This window comes from Pseudophryne corroboree, chromosome 10 (genome assembly GCF_028390025.1).
Source record: "Pseudophryne corroboree isolate aPseCor3 chromosome 10, aPseCor3.hap2, whole genome shotgun sequence".
NCBI lineage: Eukaryota > Metazoa > Chordata > Amphibia > Anura > Myobatrachidae > Pseudophryne > Pseudophryne corroboree.
Genome location: NC_086453.1, coordinates 112,047,692 through 112,063,346, shown reverse-complemented (window position 1 = coordinate 112,063,346; position 15,655 = coordinate 112,047,692). Strand labels below are relative to the sequence as shown.

General features: G+C 39.2%; 2 pseudogenes; one reads left to right on the top strand and one right to left on the bottom strand.

The window, feature by feature from the left end:
- Window positions 1-214: 214 nt before the first annotated feature.
- LOC134967263 (5S ribosomal RNA) lies at window positions 215-333 on the bottom strand (annotated as a pseudogene).
- Window positions 334-2,263: 1,930 nt separating this feature from the next.
- On the top strand, window positions 2,264-2,382 carry LOC134967262 (5S ribosomal RNA; annotated as a pseudogene).
- Window positions 2,383-15,655: the final 13,273 nt, after the last annotated feature.

Here is a 15,655-nt window from a genome sequence, read left to right as displayed (position 1 = left end):
CTAGCTGGAATGGTAATCAGTGGTCACCACTCAAGGAATTATACACCTGAGTATTAACAGCATGCCATGGCCCTATTTGCGGGCAGGAATTGTGAGCAAGAAGTAATGGTCAGTTGATATAGATATTGAAAGTAATAGAGGAAAGAGAAAGTAAAATTAGTGGTGATACTGCTGTTGGTGTGTATTGGTCACATAAGAGCGGAAATTAATTCCTGACCTACCACACCAGGTATTCACAGGCAGTCACCTCTCCTGATACTAACCTGGCCCAACGCTGTTTGGCTTCCAAGATCGGACGAGATCGGGCACTGACAGCGTGGTATGGTCGTAGGGATTTATGTGTACACCAATGAGAGTGCACCTATATAGGAAATTGAAACTGAGAGAAAAGATGATAGGAAAGGGAAATTGCGGATGAGATCAGTACGTGAAAATATGTGGATCTGCTTTCCACGTTAGACCCGGTTTAGGAGATTCCACTGGTGTGGTACTCTATCCCGAGAATCGTGAATGAGAGTCCACGAAAATTGGTGAACACAGATTAAGAAGATATAAGGTTAATATCTGTGATAGAGTAATGCAAAGGTTTAAGCTGTCATTAGGAGGTATACACAATTAGGTGGGGCTGAGCCCAATGACCGACCTCAGACGGTCTTAAGCGTATGAAAGTTATAACCTTAGGCAAGTAATGGTTTTATAGCCCCTAAAGAGTAGATAGACATACACATAAACACAGAAATTGAAAAACTGAAAGAGTAAGCTGTATTGGGTATTGTGACCCGGTACCGGCAGCATAAAACAAACTGCTAGGTGTACTGTACCATGCGAAATGATAGTGTCGATACAAATAATATATCCCTTAAAGATTTGAGACAATAAGAGGTATATGAACTACATATAAATAGACCCAATCTGATGTGAGTAATATACCCCTAATGGGGAAAGCTATATGAGTTAATGTACCCAGTTGTTATGACACAAAAATTGAAATAATTGGTATGCTGCACAGGACAAGACTAAGATCCTGTTGCAGACATACAGAGTCCTAATAGCAAATTAATGAGACTTAAACAGTATGTCCCTGTCCCTAGGAGGAAATATCAGAGCAGATAATAAATAAACTGACCAAAACGATTGCTGGCAAAAAACAAATGATTTTGGGTGACTCACAGAATGGCCTCAGGTACAAAGAGGCTGAGTGCTGGCTGGTCTAACGGCAAAGGTCCTTACAATAAGGATAATCTAAGTAATTGGAAGGAGCTTACGAATCTCCAGTGAATTAATTCTGATCCGTTAGGATGGCGCCATGATGTGACTGTGTGGACGGAGTTCCCCGCAGAAAACGCGTTTCACCCTGTGGGCTTGTTCACTTCCTGGTTCCGTGAACGGAACCAGCACTCAGCCTCTTTGTACCTGAGGCCATTCTGTGAGTCACCCAAAATCATTTGTTTTTTGCCAGCAATCGTTTTGGTCAGTTTATTTATTATCTGCTCTGATATTTCCTCCTAGGGACAGGGACATACTGTTTAAGTCTCATTAATTTGCTATTAGGACTCTGTATGTCTGCAACAGGATCTTAGTCTTGTCCTGTGCAGCATACCAATTATTTCAATTTTTGTGTCATAACAACTGGGTACATTAACTCATATAGCTTTCCCCATTAGGGGTATATTACTCACATCAGATTGGGTCTATTTATATGTAGTTCATATACCTCTTATTGTCTCAAATCTTTAAGGGATATATTATTTGTATCGACACTATCATTTCGCATGGTACAGTACACCTAGCAGTTTGTTTTATGCTGCCGGTACCGGGTCACAATACCCAATACAGCTTACTCTTTCAGTTTTTCAATTTCTGTGTTTATGTGTATGTCTATCTACTCTTTAGGGGCTATAAAACCATTACTTGCCTAAGGTTATAACTTTCATACGCTTAAGACCGTCTGAGGTCGGTCATTGGGCTCAGCCCCACCTAATTGTGTATACCTCCTAATGACAGCTTAAACCTTTGCATTACTCTATCACAGATATTAACCTTATATCTTCTTAATCTGTGTTCACCAATTTTCGTGGACTCTCATTCACGATTCTCGGGATAGAGTACCACACCAGTGGAATCTCCTAAACCGGGTCTAACGTGGAAAGCAGATCCACATATTTTCACGTACTGATCTCATCCGCAATTTCCCTTTCCTATCATCTTTTCTCTCAGTTTCAATTTCCTATATAGGTGCACTCTCATTGGTGTACACATAAATCCCTACGACCATACCACGCTGTCAGTGCCCGATCTCGTCCGATCTTGGAAGCCAAACAGCGTTGGGCCAGGTTAGTATCAGGAGAGGTGACTGCCTGTGAATACCTGGTGTGGTAGGTCAGGAATTAATTTCCGCTCTTATGTGACCAATACACACCAACAGCAGTATCACCACTAATTTTACTTTCTCTTAACTCTATTACTTTCAATATCTATATCAACTGACCATTACTTCTTGCTCACAATTCCTGCCCGCAAATAGGGCCATGGCATGCTGTTAATACTCAGGTGTATAATTCCTTGAGTGGTGACCACTGATTACCATTCCAGCTAGTCTTAGCCTAATTATTTTGAAACTGTGTTGTGACAAAAAAAACCCCGGTTCCATTAATACAGAATTACTGTACTGGTCAGGGGAAATGGGGGTATGACTACTCCATGTCTACAACCCTTTCCATACTCTTACGATTTAAGAGACCAGGACATTTTTAATTCCTCAAGAATCTCCGGTTATGTTTCAAGATTTGTGGGAAGTTCATCTTGTTTTAACTTTATTAATAAAAGTTATATTCTAAAATATTCTCTTTAATACTTCCAAAATAAAAATTTTTTTCTATTGTTTTTTATTTAAGAGTGCGCCCACACAAGAGCCTTCTGTCCTCTCCCATTGCATAGTTTTCCTCACTTCCTGTCAGTGTCTGCGGTGCCATTATCCCTCAGCTCACTGCTCCTGGGACTGCTTGGGCAAATCCTCCTATGTAAAGCCCCCTGGTTGTCAGCGCTGTGCCTTTACATGACACTTAAGTATTCTACCTGCCGTTTTAGACAGTGATAGTTAAGAAAGAGTGCATTTAGTCAGGGTTTTATAGTACAATTACCCTGTGATATACATCCAGTTCTTACTGTGTACTGTTATATCTATTGTTATATAGCTGTGTAAGCTAGTCCAGTGCAGTATTATTGTCAGCAATAACCTCTGCATTGTACAAACTGTGACTTTCTGTGTGTGCATTTGATAGCTGAGTGGTGTCCATTTCGTGTCTTTCACTCAACCTGCTATCCCTATATTCCATAACCTGAGGGGGCTTGGTGCGTCAGGTGTTATCCAATATAGGATTTTCACAAAGATATACTGTATTACGTATTTTTCTCTGTGATTTAGTCACCATATATCTCCTTTATCTCTGCTAGTGCTGACTACACTGCGCCGGGGTTTGGGTTTAGAGATATAGTGCTGCTGATAATTGTACTGTGTTACCTCATACTGCAAGTTATATCATGTCTGCTTCTGAGGGTAACGGTTCTGGGGCTGAACACACTGCCGGTGTTGCTGAAGCCACAGATACCTATGAGGAAAATATAGCAGCTTTGGGCTCTGGTGGCTCCTTGCCCCCCAGTGGGACGGTGGCAACGGGGGCAAATAATGACCTGCCGTGGGCCGCTTTTTCCACGCTTATGCATACGCTAGTTCATAAACTGACACCCCCTATGGGACCCCCAATGCCGGTACAACCGTATGTGGTCCCTGCAGCTAACCCCCCATGGGTGGACGATTTATCTGCTCAATTATAGAAGTTGAACCAGTCCTTGACTACTAAAAAGTCTGACCAACTCTCGCCTAAGTCCAGGAGGTCCTCTAAGCGAGCGCTTATCTCCTCACAATCCACTGCTGTCACTGACACCTCGTCTGATGAAGACAGCACATATACTGACCCGTCAGGTTCTGACTCAGATACGGCTGATGGAGAGGGTAGTTCACATGTGGATGTTCCTGATCTTTTGGAGGCTATTAAGTTAATTCTGCAGATTACGGATGATCCCGAGCCATCCGTCCCTCCTAAGAAACCAGATAGGTTCAAGCGTCAGAAGGTGGTTAAACAAGTTTTACCTCACTCTGTCCACCTAGTGGATATACGTCAGGAACCCTGGGAAAACCGGTACGAAGTTTGTGCCTCAAAAGAAGATGCTGGCTCACTATCCCCTCTCACAAGAGAAGGTTGTTCCTTGAAAGAGATCAGGGAACCTAGAGTGGGGGCACTCTTATTTAATTATTATGATTTAAAATATAACTTTTATTTAATCAATTTAAATGAATATAGTATTCAACCTTTCCCAAACATGATTTTTTTCAAATATAATTTTTTAAATATGTATAAAAAGTAATTAGGTTCAAAATGCAGTAAATATACTCAAAAAACTGAGAGTTTCTTTATCCTAATTAATCAGGCCCCAAAATGCGGGTCGCCCATGGGTGAAAATATAGTCTCTTACAATTTTGAAAAATAAGGTCAAGAAAAATAATAATCTTATTCTGACCCAACGGCACGTCAGAATTTCCTAGCGGGACACCCGGCCTGCGGCTCATAAAAAAGTATCAAGATCATATGATGTCTAAGTGTTGGTGGTTACACATAAAACCACCAAAAGCTGCTAATTCTAACAATATCTCACACAGTCACATAGTGTTTATGTATGTCACTCCTGTTGGAGAAAAAGATGTGCTGTAAACATTAATGATTTCGCAGCAAGGAGATGTTCCCAAGTACCTGTAAATGAGAGAAACATGTATCTGTTTTTTGCAATTAATTGCTGTTTCTGATGAAAATAGAAACCGTCAAAACAGTCTTTGTGAATCAGAGTCTCAGACTTTGTATTGCTAGTTACATTGGAAATATCAGATAATAACCAAAAAACAGAAAACAGGTAAGTAACTGAATGATGTCGATCTCCCTGTAAGAATGGTCATAGAATATAATTATGCCATACACATTAGGAGTTAAACACTCCACAAGGTTATGATAGTTCACTTTAGTAAGATATAGTAATATTTTAGTTGCAGCAAGAAGGAGTAACAGTGAGATTGAAGTCTCTCTGTGACTGATGCAGATATAAATTGACAGGATTGGATTTTCAAACAATTATAGCTCAAAGACATGTAATGTGGAGAATACTGATCATTTTCTTTAGCGTTGTGAAATTTCTAAATCATCTCCTGCTGTAGATAGTACAGAGGCCCGTCCCATATGTCTAACCGACTTCTGCTGCCTTCCCATATGTGTGCAAGCACACAATGAATGAGAGGTGAGAGAGCCGGTCCGGCGGTAACGGGCTGAAGAAAGAAAGAAGTGTATCATCTGTCACCCGCTGCGGCGCCCTGCAACCCTGTTAACCGTGGTCAGCGCAGAGTTCACAGGAGCCGCCGTGCAGGTGATGAGAGTGCACTGAAATACCTAGTGGGGATAAGATGTCCCCATGTGCAGCGGCTGCGGCTGGTGTCTCCGTCAGTGCCGAAGTCCGGGCCCAGTGACGTATCTCGGGATTCCGGAAGTTGCGTCATGTGACGCGTAAGAACAGGAACGTACGTTTCACCCTAACAGCGGGCTTGATCACCATCTGCCTGACTGGTATACCCCTTCATGGAGATTTTAAACGGTAGTGACCCAATCACCATCAAGCTAAAGTAATGAATGACAGTTCGATCAACCAATGAGAGAGTAATTAAATCATTGGTTTCCATGTGTGATGTAGTCTGAGAATTTTACTAATTCAGCACAAAGAGTAGGGAAAGATAGTCCCTATTGCTGATTTTTCTAATTCAGTTAGTAAATAAATATAAAAAAAGGATGAGTAAAATTAACGGAAAAAAGGACAAAAATAAATAACAATGAAAATATAATGATTGAAGATATAATTAAAGGTTATGTAAATAATGAAATTAAATGAAAAATGATAATAATAATAATATGTAACATTTCTGAAAGAGATAGGAAATAAACTAAAAAAATATATATACTAAAAAAATATTGTTGTTGAGGATTAGAAATAAAATATAATAGGTAAATGAGATAGTGTAGATAAAAGATCAAATTACTGAGCGTGATGATTTTCTGAGGATATTGTGAATATAAAGAAATAAAAAATAATAAATAATGAATAATAATAAAATCAAAATAAAGAAATATATAGAAATATAAAAATAAAAAATATATAATAGGATAAATGAAGATAAATATTGAAGAGTAATTAAACATAATATAATTATGAGCTTATATGGATAGAAGATGATAATAATAAACATCTGAGATAATAATTATAATATTATGTGTAATTTATTGTAATTTTTTGTTTTATAATATGGCTATATTGATATATAATAAAGATAACAAACGCGTATGCAATTATGCACTCCCGTCTGTATAATTCGCTAGATGTCTATGATTGACTTGATACAATTAACTATGTACTGACATTTATAGGTATCCACTGGATATATATGAATAAATAGGTATAATTTTGAATGAGGAGTAAAGAAAAACAATGAGATTGATACGGAGGGTTAGGTTAAGTTGTTAGGAAAGCACTATAATTAATGTTTTCATTAAGGCCCATGGGAGATATCGAGCCCAATCTAAAAATCCACTGACTCTCCCTTCTAAGGAGCTCCTTCTGAAGGTCACCCCCTCTTATACCCAAGTTGATTTTTTCGAGTCCAAAGACTTTTAGGCAATCCGAGGAGTTCCCATGGACATTGTGGAAGTGTCTAGCCACAGTCGTTAATGATTTGAATTTCTTGATGTCAGTTTCTGCATTTCTTATAGTCCCAATATGCTCCAGGATGCGTTGTTTAAGCATCCTGGAGGTCATCCCAACATAACGAATGTTGCACGTGCATGTAATGCAGTATATCACATTTTTGGTCTTGCAATTAAAAAAGTCTGTAATAGTGTGTTCTATACCATATTTGTCTTGTATAGAAGATTGTGTGTGGATGTATTTACAGGCTTTGCAAGACCCGCATGGGAAACTACCTCGTACTGATGATTGTCTGGGGAGTTTTTCCTCAAAGTGACTTTTCACCAGTCTATCTTTGAGGTTTGGCGATCTCCTCCAACTCATAGAGACTTGTTCTTTTAGAACCCTGGCCAGGTCATCGTCCAGGTGTAATACAGGCCAATGTTTTTGAATGATCTGTTTAATTTCTCGCCACTCGGTACAGAAATTACCAACAAATCTTACTTCTGTATCACCCTTCTGTTTTGTTTTCTCTCGAAAAATCAGAGTTTCTCTGTCTGTGTGCTCCACTTCTCTTTTGGCTTGTTTTATCAATCTGTGACTATACCCCCTGTTTTTGAGTCTGCTTGTTAGCTCGATACTCTGATCTTGAAAGATACGTGGGTCCGAGCAGTTTCTTTTAAGCCTCAAAAATTCACCCTTGGGGATATTTTTCACAGTCGGTGGAAAGTGGGAGCTAGATTGATGAAGCACAGAGTTTGTAGCTGTTGGCTTACGGAAAAGTTCTGTGGCCATGTGGCCGTCGTCTGTACGATATATGGACAAATCCAGGAAGGAGACTCTATCTTTGTTGGTAACGTACGTAAACCTCAGATTTAAGTCATTTTTGTGTAGATCTTGAACAAAGTCTTCAAAGGATTTTTCGTCCCCGTTCCAGATGACCAGGATGTCGTCTATATATCGTAACCACATTAAAATTCTTTGAGTGTGGTGATCATTTTGGTCAGAAAAGACTTGTTCACGTTCCCACCATCCGAGGAATAAGTTTGCATACGTGGGGGCACATGCCGCCCCCATCGCCGTGCCCCTCGTTTGTACGTAAAATCTATTATTAAATGTAAAATAATTGTTATGCAAAACAAAATGTAAGAGGTCGAGGAGAAAGCGATGGAAATCACTAGTCCCCTCTGTGTCAAGGAAGTGTTTGACTGCATTGATTCCTTTCATATGGTCAATTGAGGTGTAAAGTGATTCCACATCCATACTTATCAGAAGTTGAGTATCTTCCAATCGTACATCATGAATCTTCTTTAGAACATCCGTGGTATCTTGAACATAGGATGGTAAGGTAACCACGTGGTGTCTCAGATGAATGTCAATGAATGTACTAGCTTGTTCCAACAGGCCTCCGATCCCGGAGACAATCGGTCTGCCAGGGGGGTGAACAAGACTCTTGTGCGTTTTTGGGAGGAGGTAAAATGTAGGTACCTTTGGATTTGTGACATTCAGGTACTCAAATTCAGTTTTGGTGATGGTGTTATCCTTAAGTGCCTTCTCAATTAACCTGATGTATAGGGTTAGGAGATTCTCTGTGGGGTTAAAGATGGATCTCTTGTAGCAATCTGTGTCACCTAGTTGTCTCATAGCCTCTCCAATATAGAGTTGCTTGTCCCAGATCACAACATTGCCACCTTTATCAGATGGTTTGACCACCACGTCTTCCCATGACTCAATTTCAGTAATGGCTGTCCTTTCCCTGTAGTTCAGGTTGCGTCGACCGGATCCTTTCCGTTTCTGATGTAAATTGTCGAGATCTTTAGACACAAGGCGTGTGAAGACCTTAACCTCTGGACATATGATATCCTGCGGGAAGAAGTTACTTTTCTTTTTGCATATAGGTCTACTGGTGGATGTATCATCATTGGTATCCTGATCAACCTGGAGTTCTTCCAGTATGGCGAGCATCCTCCTGTCATCCTCCGATGATAGTTCAGTTTGTTCAGCAATAACAAACGCAGAACTAGATGGTTGGCTCATATATACCTCCTGTTGGACACCCATCATAGGGGCATCAGACTTGTTTTTATTAGCAAAAAAAATTTTTAAAAGCAATTTTCTCCCGAAGAGGTTTAGGTCTTTCTCCCATTGGAAGCGGTCGAATTTCTTTGCTGGTGCAAATGTGAGGCCTTTGGATAAGACCTTTCTGTGGTCATCAGTGATGATGTGATCTGATAAATTGATAATTGTGAGACTCGAGTCCTCTACTAGTACTTCCTTCGATTCCGTATTGGATAGTGAGATGGAGGTGGAGGGTCCCATCTTCGTTCTCCTCTTCCTCTTCCTGCCGCCCCTCCTTGGCTTCCTTTTGGACGTCCTCTTCTGGGTCTCTGATTCTCTAAAAAAGAGGAAGAAGGGTGATGTTGTGCCTGATTGATATTGGTTTCGTCTCTATAATGTGAGTAAGTTTCTCCTGGATCCTCGTCGGTCCCTGATGAGTCAATCTCCGATGATGAGGGGTGTCCTTGTGAGTATTGTGGTCTTTCCCTCCTAGGTGGTCTGTTCCACCTGAAAATTTTGCCCGAGGAGAAATCCTGTTTATCACGTTGAAATTTGGATTTCTTACGTTCTGTGATTACCTCCTCATATTCTTGGAGAGCTTTTTTGTCCAATTCAAATCTAGTTTGAAAGGAAAGCTCATTCTCAAATGTTTCCAGTTTTTTACCTATGTTATCTATTTCTTTTCCTACTTCCTCCAAAATTAGATTATTGTGCTTGATTAGTATCAATATCAAGTCGTTGGAGCATTTCAATAAACAGTTTTCCCAGTCTCGTTTCAAATTTTCCGTGGCTAGTGGATAGGTCGGGAAAACCTTTGGGCGCAGACCTCGCGGGACTATCTTCTGTTTTAGATAATTTTCTAAACTTATCAGGTCCCAATTGACTCTTGTTTGTCTTTGTCTTAGTAATTTCAATTTGTGCATATCATCATTCCAACCTGCAGAAGAGGTGGCAGATACAATGGGATCCGAGAAAATACCCCCAAGGTCCTCAGTCCTTCGTTTATTAATCAATTCATTCCTCAGACTGAAGCTTGACATCTTTGTCAAAAGACTTTGGGTCAAAAGATATTAGGCAGTTTATAAGAAAAGGAGACAGGGAAAGGAGGATTTCAGAATAGGCCTAGTATATCTATAAGGCAAAGATGTGGTGTGCTCGGACAGAAACTGAGGTGACCTCAGTAAATATGGTGTGTGGGGTGAGGGGAAGGTGTCCTGCACAACCTGTTTTGAATGGTAATGAAAAGATGTAACAAACCAGCAATATGGAAGATATTTGTGGAGAATGCTCCGAGGACAAATTATCCTGCTGGTGGTGCTCCCCGAGGTCAAAGATAAATCAATCACAAGAGAAGGTTGTTCCTTGAAAGAGATCAGGGAACCTAGAAGTAAACCTCTTTGTGGGGGCACTCTTATTTAATTATTATGATTTAAAATATAACTTTTATTTAATCAATTTAAATGAATATAGTATTCAACCTTTCCCAAACATGATTTTTTTCAAATATAATTTTTTAAATATGTATAAAAAGTAATTAGGTTCAAAATGCAGTAAATATACTCAAAAAACTGAGAGTTTCTTTATCCTAATTAATCAGGCCCCAAAATGCGGGTCGCCCATGGGTGAAAATATAGTCTCTTACAATTTTGAAAAATAAGGTCAAGAAAAATAATAATCTTATTCTGACCCAACGGCACGTCAGAATTTCCTAGCGGGACACCCGGCCTGCGGCTCATAAAAAAGTATCAAGATCATATGATGTCTAAGTGTTGGTGGTTACACATAAAACCACCAAAAGCTGCTAATTCTAACAATATCTCACACAGTCACATAGTGTTTATGTAGGTCACTCCTGTTGGAGAAAAAGATGTGCTGTAAACATTAATGATTTCGCAGCAAGGAGATGTTCCCAAGTACCTGTAAATGAGAGAAACATGTATCTGTTTTTTGCAATTAATTGCTGTTTCTGATGAAAATAGAAACCGTCAAAACAGTCTTTGTGAATCAGAGTCTCAGACTTTGTATTGCTAGTTACATTGGAAATATCAGATAATAACCAAAAAACAGAAAACAGGTAAGTAACTGAATGATGTCGATCTCCCTGTAAGAATGGTCATAGAATATAATTATGCCATACACATTAGGAGTTAAACACTCCACAAGGTTATGACAGTTCACTTTAGTAAGATATAGTAATATTTTAGTTGCAGCAAGAAGGAGTAACAGTGAGATTGAAGTCTCTCTGTGACTGATGCAGATATAAATTGACAGGATTGGATTTTCAAACAATTATAGCTCAAAGACATGTAATGTGGAGAATACTGATCATTTTCTTTAGCGTTGTGAAATTTCTAAATCATCTCCTGCTGTAGATAGTACAGAGGCCCGTCCCATATGTCTAACCGACTTCTGCTGCCTTCCCATATGTGTGCAAGCACACAGTGAATGAGAGGTGAGAGAGCCGGTCCGGCGGTAACGGGCTGAAGAAAGAAAGAAGTGTATCATCTGTCACCCGCTGCGGCGCCCTGCAACCCTGTTAACCGTGGTCAGCGCAGAGTTCACAGGAGCCGCCGTGCAGGTGATGAGAGTGCACTGAAATACCTAGTGGGGATAAGATGTCCCCATGTGCAGCGGCTGCGGCTGGTGTCTCCGTCAGTGCCGAAGTCCGGGCCCAGTGACGTATCTCGGGATTCCGGAAGTTGCGTCATGTGACGCGTAAGAACAGGAACGTACGTTTCACCCTAACAGCGGGCTTGATCACCATCTGCCTGACTGGTATACCCCTTCATGGAGATTTTAAACGGTAGTGACCCAATCACCATCAAGCTAAAGTAATGAATGACAGTTCGATCAACCAATGAGAGAGTAATTAAATCATTGGTTTCCATGTGTGATGTAGTCTGAGAATTTCACTAATTCAGCACAAAGAATAGGGAAAGATAGTCCCTATTGCTGATTTTTCTAATTTAGTTAGTAAATAAATATAAAAAAAGGATGAGTAAAATTAACGGAAAAAAGGACAAAAATAAATAACAATGAAAATATAATGATTGAAGATATAATTAAAGGTTATGTAAATAATGAAATTAAATGAAAAATGATAATAATAATATGTAACATTTCTGAAAGAGATAGGAAATAAACTAAAAAAATATATATACTAAAAAAATATTGTTGTTGAGGATTAGAAATAAAATATAATAGGTAAATGAGATAGTGTAGATAAAAGATCAAATTACTGAGTGTGATGATTTTCTGAGGATATTGTGAATATAAAGAAATAAAAAATAATAAATAATGAATAATAATAAAATCAAAATAAAGAAATATATAGAAATATAAAAATAAAAAATATATAATAGGATAAATGAAGATAAATATTGAAGAGTAATTAAACATAATATAATTATGAGCTTATATGGATAGAAGATGATAATAATAAACATCTGAGATAATAATTATAATATTATGTGTAATTTATTGTAATTTTTTGTTTTATAATATGGCTATATTGATATATAATAAAGATAACAAACGCGTATGCAATTATGCACTCCCGTCTGTATAATTCGCTAGATGTCTATGATTGACTTGATACAATTAACTATGTACTGACATTTATAGGTATCCACTGGATATATATGAATAAATAGGTATAATTTTGAATGAGGAGTAAAGAAAAACAATGAGATTGATACGGAGGGTTAGGTTAAGTTGTTAGGAAAGCACTATAATTAATGTTTTCATTAAGGCCCATGGGAGATATCGAGCCCAATCTAAAAATCCACTGACTCTCCCTTCTAAGGAGCTCCTTCTGAAGGTCACCCCCTCTTATACCCAAGTTGATTTTTTCGAGTCCAAAGACTTTTAGGCAATCCGAGGAGTTCCCATGGACATTGTGGAAGTGTCTAGCCACAGTCGTTAATGATTTCTGCATTTCTTATAGTCCCAATATGCTCCAGGATGCGTTGTTTAAGCATCCTGGAGGTCATCCCAACATAACGAATGTTGCACGTGCATGTAATGCAGTATATCACATTTTTGGTCTTGCAATTAAAAAAGTCTGTAATAGTGTGTTCTATACCATATTTGTCTTGTATAGAAGATTGTGTGTGGATGTATTTACAGGCTTTGCAAGACCCGCATGGGAAACTACCTCGTACTGATGATTGTCTGGGGAGTTTTTCCTCAAAGTGACTTTTCACCAGTCTATCTTTGAGGTTTGGCGATCTCCTCCAACTCATAGAGACTTGTTCTTTTAGAACCCTGGCCAGGTCATCGTCCAGGTGTAATACAGGCCAATGTTTTTGAATGATCTGTTTAATTTCTCGCCACTCGGTACAGAAATAACCAACAATTCTTACTTCTGTATCACCCTTCTGTTTTGTTTTCTCTCGAAAAATCAGAGTTTCTCTGTCTGTGTGCTCCACTTCTCTTTTGGCTTGTTTTATCAATCTGTGACTATACCCCCTGTTTTTGAGTCTGCTTGTTAGCTCGATACTCTGATCTTGAAAGATACGTGGGTCCGAGCAGTTTCTTTTAAGCCTCAAAAATTCACCCTTGGGGATATTTTTCACAGTCGGTGGAAAGTGGGAGCTAGATTGATGAAGCACAGAGTTTGTAGCTGTTGGCTTACGGAAAAGTTCTGTGGCCATGTGGCCGTCGTCTGTACGATATATGGACAAATCCAGGAAGGAGACTCTATCTTTGTTGGTAACGTACGTAAACCTCAGATTTAAGTCATTTTTGTGTAGATCTTGAACAAAGTCTTCAAAGGATTTTTCGTCCCCGTTCCAGATGACCAGGATGTCGTCTATATATCGTAACCACATTAAAATTCTTTGAGTGTGGTGATCATTTTGGTCAGAAAAGACTTGTTCACGTTCCCACCATCCGAGGAATAAGTTTGCATACGTGGGGGCACATGCCGCCCCCATCGCCGTGCCCCTCGTTTGTACGTAAAATCTATTATTAAATGTAAAATAATTGTTATGCAAAACAAAATGTAAGAGGTCGAGGAGAAAGCGATGGAAATCACTAGTCCCCTCTGTGTCAAGGAAGTGTTTGACTGCATTGATTCCTTTCATATGGTCAATTGAGGTGTAAAGTGATTCCACATCCATACTTATCAGAAGTTGAGTATCTTCCAATCGTACATCATGAATCTTCTTGTTCAAGATACCACGGATGTTCTAAAGAAGATTCATGATGTACGATTGGAAGATACTCAACTTCTGATAAGTATGGATGTGGAATCACTTTACACCTCAATTGACCATATGAAAGGAATCAATGCAGTCAAACACTTCCTTGACACAGAGGGGACTAGTGATCTCCATCGCTTTCTCCTCGACCTCTTACATTTTGTTTTGCATAACAATTATTTTACATTTAATAATAGATTTTACGTACAAACGAGGGGCACGGCGATGGGGGCGGCATGTGTCCCCACGTATGCAAACTTATTCCTCGGATGGTGGGAACGTGAACAAGTCTTTTCTGACCAAAATGATCACCACACTCAAATAATTTTAATGTGGTTACGATATATAGACGACATCCTGGTCATCTGGAACGGGGACGAAAAATCCTTTGAAGACTTTGTTCAAGATCTACACAAAAATGACTTAAATCTGAGGTTTACGTACGTTACCAACAAAGATAGAGTCTCCTTCCTGGATTTGTCCATATATCGTACAGACGACGGCCACATGGCCACAGAACTTTTCCGTAAGCCAACAGCTACAAACTCTGTGCTTCATCAATCTAGCTCCCACTTTCCACCGACTGAAAAATATCCCCAAGGGTGAATTTTTGAGGCTTAAAAGAAACTGCTCGGACCCACGTATCTTTCAAGATCAGAGTATCGAGCTAACAAGCAGACTCAAAAACAGGGGGTATAGTCACAGATTGATAAAACAAGCCAAAAGAGAAGTGGAGCACACAGACAGAGAAACTCTGATTTTTCGAGAGAAAACAAAACAGAAGGGTGATACAGAAGTAAGAATTGTTGGTAATTTCTGTACCGAGTGGCGAGAAATTAAACAGATCATTCAAAAACATTGGCCTGTATTACACCTGGACGATGACCTGGCCAGGGTTCTAAAAGAACAAGTCTCTATGAGTTGGAGGAGATCGCCAAACCTCAAAGATAGACTGGTGAAAAGTCACTTTGAGGAAAAACTCCCCAGACAATCATCAGTACGAGGTAGTTTCCCATGCGGGTCTTGCAAAGCCTGTAAATACATCCACACACAATCTTCTATACAAGACAAATATGGTATAGAACACACTATTACAGACTTTTTTAATTGCAAAACCAAAAATGTGATATACTGCATTACATGCACGTGCAACATTCGTTATGTTGGGATGACCTCCAGGATGCTTAAACAACGCATCCTGGAGCATATTGGGACTATAAGAAATGCAGAAACTGACATCAAGAAATTCAAATCATTAACGACTGTGGCTAGACACTTCCACAATGTCCATGGGAACTCCTCGGATTGCCTAAAAGTCTTTGGACTCGAAAAAATCAACTTGGGTATAAGAGGGGGTGACCTTCAGAAGGAGCTCCTTAGAAGGGAGAGTCAGTGGATTTTTAGATTGGGCTCGATATCTCCCATGGGCCTTAATGAAAACATTAATTATAGTGCTTTCCTAACAACTTAACCTAACCCTCCGTATCAATCTCATTGTTTTTCTTTACTCCTCATTCAAAATTATACCTATTTATTCATATATATCCAGTGGATACCTATAAATGTCAGTACATAGTTAATTGTATCAAGTCAATCATAGACATCTAGCGAATTATACA